We start from the raw sequence: 8,362 nt of genomic DNA on the forward strand, positions 1-8,362 counted from the left end.
TTAAAAAATAAATAAATAAAAGAAGAGTGTCCGCTTTACACAATGAATAATATATATGGTTTTTTTTTTTTTTTGGGGGGGGGGGGGGGGGGGGGGAGAGAGGCATGCATCTCATCCTTGTTTCAATTTTGGAGAGGACAAACTTGTTATCAGAAATATATAGATTTCCTAAATCCTAAGTTGCTATCTAGCTAAATATATTTTTCAAAAATAGATAAAAGAAGAAAGTCCGCTTTACACAATGAATAATATATATGATTTTTTTTTTTTTTGTAGGGAGATAATACCTAAGATAATCTCCTTGTAAGGGTTTAATATAATGAGAAATTATTAGGTATTTCTAGAATACAGTGACATGGTATTTTCTCTTCTAATATTCATGTTAATTTCATCATAATTTTAATTAGTGAAATTTATATGAATGTAAGGAGAATGGGCACTACAGTATTGTGTTCCGAGAACATCTAATAATTACTTATAATACCACTTGCTATTGTGAATGTTTGATACAAAATTAAGAAATGTATTGTCATCTAAGAATGCAACTCTCTCTTTCTCTCTCTAGAATCAAAACGCAACTAATCTTTACTCCAATTAGAGAGGGTAGACATGCTATCAAAAAAAAAAAATATGTGTGTGTGTTTTAAAGTGAAAATGTAATTCAGAAATATAGATTTCTAAGTTGCTATATATCTTCCTTGAAAGAAAAATATATGTTTCTAAAATATAAACAATTAGAATTTTGCTTAGTATAATGATGAGAAATAATGTATATTATTTATTTTTTTAGGGAAATAACACCCAAGAGTCTCCTTCTAAGGGTTTAATACAACATTTTAGACTCCCTCAAAAAAAAGAAAAAAAAAACATTTTTTTTTAGAAATAAAAAATACAACATTTTAGAAAGCCATTTTAATAAAAGTTTTAAGCTTATAAGTTTGACTTTATTATATTACATTAATTACTCATGTTGTATCTCATTCCCTTTAAGAGTTTATTACCATTCGTTGTCAAAAAAAAAAAAAAAAAAAAAAGAGTTTATTACCATTCAAAATCACTCATTTATGCTCAATATACTTTATGCCCTAAACATTATTAGACTTTGATAAATTATATGCAGTAGAATAAAAGTTATATCTTACACATTGTGGTTACTCTATGAGAAAACCTTCTCTCTCTCTCTCTCTCTCTCTCTCTCTCTCTCTCTCTCTCTATATATATATATATATATATTGTGAAACTTTATTACTAAAGTTCCAAAGTTAAATCTAAATTTGTAAGTAATATTTTTATGTATACGTGACATTCTTAATTAATAGCAATTACTTTAGAAATGTGGTTTTGTGCTACCCTTGGAAAGGAGGAGAGGACAGAGTTGGAGAATAGGGGGTTCTTATTTAAGGTTACCGATCCTCTGGAGTCTGGAGGCATAGTGAAAATGGCCAAAAAGAGGTTCTTTCAATAATTAAATATAATGCCATTGTGATTAAGGTTGAATTATATGTGGTCCAAACAAAAGGACCGAACTTAATTAAAATGCAAAGCAGAGCAATGATGAGAATCAACTTTCTTCATTTTAAATGTACCTTCCAATCTTCCATTGCATTGATTATTGACTTATTGTTCTATCCAATCCTAACCAATGGCAATAATAACTTTATATATAAAATAAAAATATGATAATCCTGTTGTCTTAATAATTGAAAATTCACATTCAGACTCCTAATAAGTACGCTTACTACCAATTTGATTAAACTTGTAATTGATAGTCCCAAGTAATTAATTAACAATTTCAGATGATATATGAATAAAGTTGTAATCAATCAATCACATGAACAACCACGTACATGAGACGAGGAATCGTTCACGAAGTGAAAACCGGATTGTGAGAAACACTTTGGAGTCTAACCCAACTCTTTAAATCTACTAAAAAGTAGTTGTGATACAAGCTAACTTACAAGAGTAACAAGACCTCTAGTACAAGTAATCACTAATCAGACGTTGTATCTAAGCTCCTCGCTCTTACTGCAACTATTGATCCAGCCTATGTCTTCATAGTAATCCAACGTTGCAAGTGATTGCCATCCGAAAAATCAATCTCTTACCTCAAGACCACTTGAAGATTTTTGTCATTTTTGTGGTTCCAATTTGCACTCTTAACACACTCAATAGATGATCTAAGTGTTTGGGTAGAAATATTCTCTCAAGAAAAATTCAATTGGAGAGGGTTGGAAGACAAAGAATGGTCTCTTTGTTTTTCAATAGTCATATTCCTTCTCACAAGAATAGGGTTGAAATAAGGATTTTATATAAATAGGGTTTGGGCTAGAGGTGGTTACAAAACCGACTATTGGAGAAAATCTTGGAATTTCTATAACAAGGTTTTAGTTGACCGCAAGTATACCGAGAGTTTCTATTTGATCTCATACAACCAAGCTTGAACTCGCACAATTGAGACCTAGCTTGACCTTTGCATGACTGAGCTTGTCTTTCTTTCACTTTCAACAAAAACTTTAACCTTTAGCCTTCATTACTGCTTTTTACATTACAATATCAAAACCCAACAATTACAAATAAATTTGTCATGGCATTAGTCAACACTTAAAGATCTTAACAAACTTTCCCTTTGGCAATTCCATGTCAAAACACCCTAATTGAAGTACTAAAATGTAAGTTCAAAAACACGTACCAAAGTAATTTACACCTAGATTGGAGACCGATTTAACAGATTCAACAGATATACCTGTCTTTACTGAAAACTAAACATACATGTCAAACGCATGGGATGCGGAGAATGTAATCAAACACATCAAACACATATCGATCAAGTGTTCATTAGATATAATCATTAAACCATAGACTCAACCGTACATCAACAACGATTTGATTGATTACAATGATCAATCAAACATGGAATTGACCATCTGAACATGTTAAAAATATAAGCTCAATAACAAATTAAAATTCACTACTAGTGCGTTTGCATGCAAATTATTCACGGTTTGCGTTTTTGGTTGGGTCCCACGGCATTGTTCACGATCCATCCAAAAACGCAACACACATAATTATACATTTCTAGGTCCCACGACACTTTTTACACATTTAAAAATTATTTTGTTACAATGTTTTCAACAATAAATTTTCAGTTTTTAGCAAATAAGCGGTATCTAAACAGACTCTACATATCCAATTTAGAAAACATGGTTATAGAGACTCAATTAGAGTGAAACCAAATAACAATGCATAACAAAGATAAACCAAATAAGCTCAATGGGTTAAACAGAAAAATCAATGTTTAGAGATTACATTAATTTTCTTAATAGAAAAGAAATCTTTAACATAAAAACAATTAACAATATCTAATTTCTCCGCCTAAATATGTGCTTCCCCCACAGTGATATAGCAACAAAAAGCAAAACCAAATCTGCTCTTCTCCCTCTCATAGCACTGTCAAATCATCAAAAACGTTGTCCCCTTTTTTGTCATTAAGTGCCAAAGGAGAGATCAAGTGGCTTCACCAAAATGTGAATGCCTAAACTCATTAAATTCAGCGCGGAATTGAGCTTACTCAGCACGCGTTAATGTGCTCGTGGCCCTAGAGTGAGCGTTTGGGAATTGAGTTTGCGTCCAGCATTTCTGTGTTTCACGTTTTTCACTTTTTTTTTTTTTTTTTTTTACTGTGTATGAACAGTAATCTCACATGGGTTCACTGTACAAGGGACAAAAATTTCTGTTCACGCACTGTTTATTACTGTTCACAGCACTGTTTATGGACTAAAAAATATTAAAAATGGGTCCCACAGTACTATTTACACATTTAAAAATTATTTTACTATAGTGTTTTCAGTTTTCAGTTTTAGCAACAATAAATTCAATCCAAACGAACCCTAATAGCTGCTATAGTAGAAGAATGACATTAGTTTCATCGATCTCAATCTCAACAATTTCACATTGTATTTGTGAACAAACTTATAAGTATAAGACTTGATTTATGTATATAATATTATCTATTAATATGTATACATTTAGGAAAAAATATACTAACATAAACTTGATATCAGATTGTATAAGTTTGTAATGAGTTCATAAGATATAAAATTACTATTTATAATGTATTGATAGTATAATAAATAGTCTATTTTGTAATAAAGATTATATATAATTTTTAACAATATAAGGTTGATAAATTTAATTTTGATAAGTTAATAAAAGAAAAAATAAAAGATAATTTCAATTCTAATTTAGTTATTATTTTTATAGGTTTATGAAGGGGTAAAAACTGTTAGTCGTGGTGTTTACTATTTAACACTCCGTTTTTTCAACGGAAAACTTTATGTGAAGATAGCTTCCTCTTGTGTTTGGTAATTTTAGAAAAAAATTGGTTAAGGGAAAATTATCTCTTAACTTTCTGCTTGGTATGAGATATAGTTGCTTTTCACTAAAATTTTCTGAAAAGTTATTTCTTAACTTTTCTTATTTAGCTTGACATGAGATATAATTGTTTTTCACTAAAATTTTCTGGAAAATAACTCTATCCACAAGAAACTAAATAAGGAAAATCAAGAGATAATTTTTCTAACTCATTTTAAAGTCACTACTAAATATAGGAAATTGAGATAGTTTTCTAGAAAATGTATTTTAGAAAAGGACAAACTTTAGCGACAAAAATGGTTGCAACTTAAAGTTACAACCTTACTCAATATCTTTCTATTGGAGGTGAATTTTGACAAATCCACCATTAGATTACATCTTCTTCTTATATTCTCCATGTTTGCAAAATTTTTAGAAAATTAAATATAAATAGCTATGCCATTAATAAATTGTTTAAATTGCAAGTTTTTGTAATTTAAAATTATACATAAAATATAAACTAATAGATCATATAGTAAATAATATCCGATTGACACAAAATTTGATATGTGTATTTAAGAGTATAAAGAACATGCAATTCAACAATTATATTTTCAAAATATGTGGTAATATTTATTTTATTGAGTAAGGTTATAACTTAAGGCTACAATCAATTTTATAGTTAAACTTTGTCCTTTAAAATATGATTTTTTTTTTCAAAAATTATTAATGTTGAAACAACTAGAACGTAAGAGAAAAGATTAGATTAATCAAATAACTTGTGAATAATCTCAAACTTATTTGACACCCAATTGAACGAAGATATAATATAGTTTATTGAGTTCAAATCACAACTCATATGGAGAAAAAAAATTACACAAACAATTTTGAACCTTTAAAATTTGTCAAAGTCAAAGAAGATTTGTTTACCGCCTATCTATCTACTACCTCAACTTACTTTTAGCAATACTTTTCCTTGGCGTGGTTTACTAACCACCGCTTGTAAATTTTGTCTGTGTGCGCTGGATTTTGGGTGATGTCCCTACACCCACCATGTATCATGCAGCGACATAAGGACCAAGCATAATAGAACTCCCCTGATTGGTAGAAGTTCCAAGAAATTTAAAATGTTTTTTTAATTAGAAAACCCCTGATTGGTAGAATTTCCAATAAATATAAAAAGTTTTTTAATTAGACAAAAAAATTGTATTAAACTTGTAAATTATCGGGTGACAAAGTCACAAAGGGACAAGCATAATAAAATTTTTAAAAATGAAAAACAGAAGACCCATGAGATACGTCTTTAAAAGGTCATAAAGTAAAGTTGCAATTTTCAAAAAAAGAAATTGTTATCTTAATTGTCCATGTTGTATAAAAAAATGCGTTGTGTGTAATATAATTTGCTTTATCATCTTTTAAAAGCTAAGATTATTTTTTAGTAAAATTTAAAGTGTACTTTTTTGCATAAGAACTTCGTTCCTTCTCCATTGTTTGAATGTGTGTTTGTTTCTTATTAAATAAATAAATAAATTGTTTGGTCAGTATCCCATGCCAAGCTGAAGTCCTATACCAAATAGGGCTCCTCTAGCTTTAATAATTGTTCGGTTAGTATCCCATACCAAATTTATAAAGTAATACCATTTCTTTTTGGTAATAAAGGAAGTAACAACTATTTTTCCCTTCTTTAAATGAGCTCTAATTAGTAATTACTTTATGTATTTATTTTAAAGTGAGCTCTAATATAAACCACACCACCTCTTGCAAGAATGAAAAAAAAAAAAAAAAAAAAAAAAAAAAAATTATTGAATGCCACATACAAGGCTTTGCATTAAACTGAAGTAATAGGCCTATGATTCAGTTCATGAGAATGTGACCACTTGGATTTGTCACCAGGAGAGGGAAGATAGCTGTACATGTAACAAGTACTGTAGAAGGTTTGAGCTGTCCTTTAGAGGGCAGGTGAATTAAGATGAGCTGAGGAGTCCTTCAAAATAGGGGACATGGGGTTCACATTATCAAATGAATGACAGGTCGTCTTATTGTCTTTGGCCAAAAGACAGTTATTGGTGTGCCGACGTTGGACGCGGAATAATGATCGATGTTTTGCAGATATGCTTGGGACCATAGATCTTAACTTGTTTGAGTGTAAGCTTTAACAAGGAATCTAGTTCGTTTATTTAATTTCTAAAGAAATTTTTACTCTTTCCCTTTTCGTCTGTGATAGGCCCACTTCCTTCCCTCCTAATAGCCCACTTTTTAACAAGTCAAGAATATGAGATCAAGCTACTTAGGTCTATTTTTCAAAGTGAGTAACTTCTACGGCAAGATTTCCCTCTGAAGTTATCCACATTGGATATTGGGTCCCCTTTTTTGGACTTGAATTTCTTCACTCACAACAGGCCAAAAGTAGTTAAGGGAAAAAAATGGTAAATCCTGTCACGGTAGGTAGTATAAAAAGGTCATAGATTTGCACAGTGAACAAAAAAAAAAAGGAGGAACAACAAGTGAACAATAACAACGGAAAAGAAAGAAAAGAAAGAAAACAAGAAAACCGAGAGTGAGGAAGAAAAATATGAGTGATAGGACTAAAAGCATGCACCAATAGGCTACTCACTTCTTTCCCTCCTAATAGCCCACTCTCTAACAAGTCAAGAATCTAAGATCAAGTTACTTAGAGCATTTGTAACAGTGGAGCTAAATAGCTATAATGCTATTTTAGCTCCACCATTATACCAAAAACGGCCATGCAGCAGTGGAGGCATAGGTATAAATTTTAGCTGAACTACTACAGTGCACATCTATCTATAGATGTGCACTGTAGTAGACATCTAAAAAAAATAATTTTTTTTTTTATTCACCCTCGGATTAAAATAATACTGCTTTGGTTATTTTTTTCATTTCTTTTATCTCACAGTCCTCTCTCTCAATCACTCTCAAGCTCCTATCTGAAGCTCTCAAGCTCTCATCTCTCATCTCTCATCTCTCAGTTTACCGCCGCCTCAGCCCACGCCGTTCCAGCCGCCAATCGCCTCAGCCCATGCCGTCCCAACCGCCGATCGCCTCACCCCACGTCGTCCCAGCCACCGTGGTTGTGGTTTTGTTTTGTTTTTTGTTTTTTTTTTTAATTTATTTTTATTTATATTTTTTATGTTGTGTTGTGGTTGCCAAAGTAGAGTGGTGGTTGTGGCCGGTGATGGTGGTGGTGGTGGTTGTGGGTGTGGCTGTGGTTGTGGCTAATGGTATAGATGGTTGTGGTTGGTGCTATGAACTTTTTTTGGGTAGTAGGATATATTATTTTAGTATAGAGGATATATTATTTTATTGTGATGTTTATATTATTTTATTGTGTTGAAAGCTAAAATAGATCTACTGCTGTAGCATGTGTATAGGTAAAATAGATAAAGTAACTTTTGATGAAGCTAAAAAGCTAAATTTTTAACTCCACTGGTGTGGATGCTCTTAGGTCCATTTTCCAAAATGAGTAACTTCTACGATAGGATTTCCCTCTAAGGTTACCCACATTGGATATTGGGTCCCCTTTTTTGGACTTGAATTTGCTGAAGACTCAAGCCCATTCTTTTAGCAGACTAATCTTCTTTTCCTTTGCCATGGCTGATTAAAAAACTAACGTGGGTTCTTTTTGCTATTAATCTATTCTTGCTGTAATTATGTTATCATACTTTTCCTTTGTGAAACTGTTCAAGTATTATTTTTGTCAGTAGGAAATATTTTAGTTATCCTGCTGTAATATGTCTTTCCTGCTATAACATTTTGTAACCGTATTTCCTGCCATGAGCACGTGACACGCTCAAGATTCCTACCTAGGCTCTAACTTGCGCACAAGTTGACCTAAGGTGAATTTCAATTAGACCAGTCTTGACTCTCCTACCCCACAATCATAAGGTCGTAGTACGACAGGAGCAATCCAGCCCAAGACACAAAAAGGCCACCACAAAGAGATTTGGTTGTTTTTAACGAGATTATTCTTTAATTTTCATAATGTTATTGTTTT

Source organism: Quercus robur, chromosome 8, assembly GCF_932294415.1.
Source record: "Quercus robur chromosome 8, dhQueRobu3.1, whole genome shotgun sequence".
In the NCBI taxonomy this organism is placed as follows: Eukaryota; Viridiplantae; Streptophyta; class Magnoliopsida; order Fagales; family Fagaceae; genus Quercus; species Quercus robur.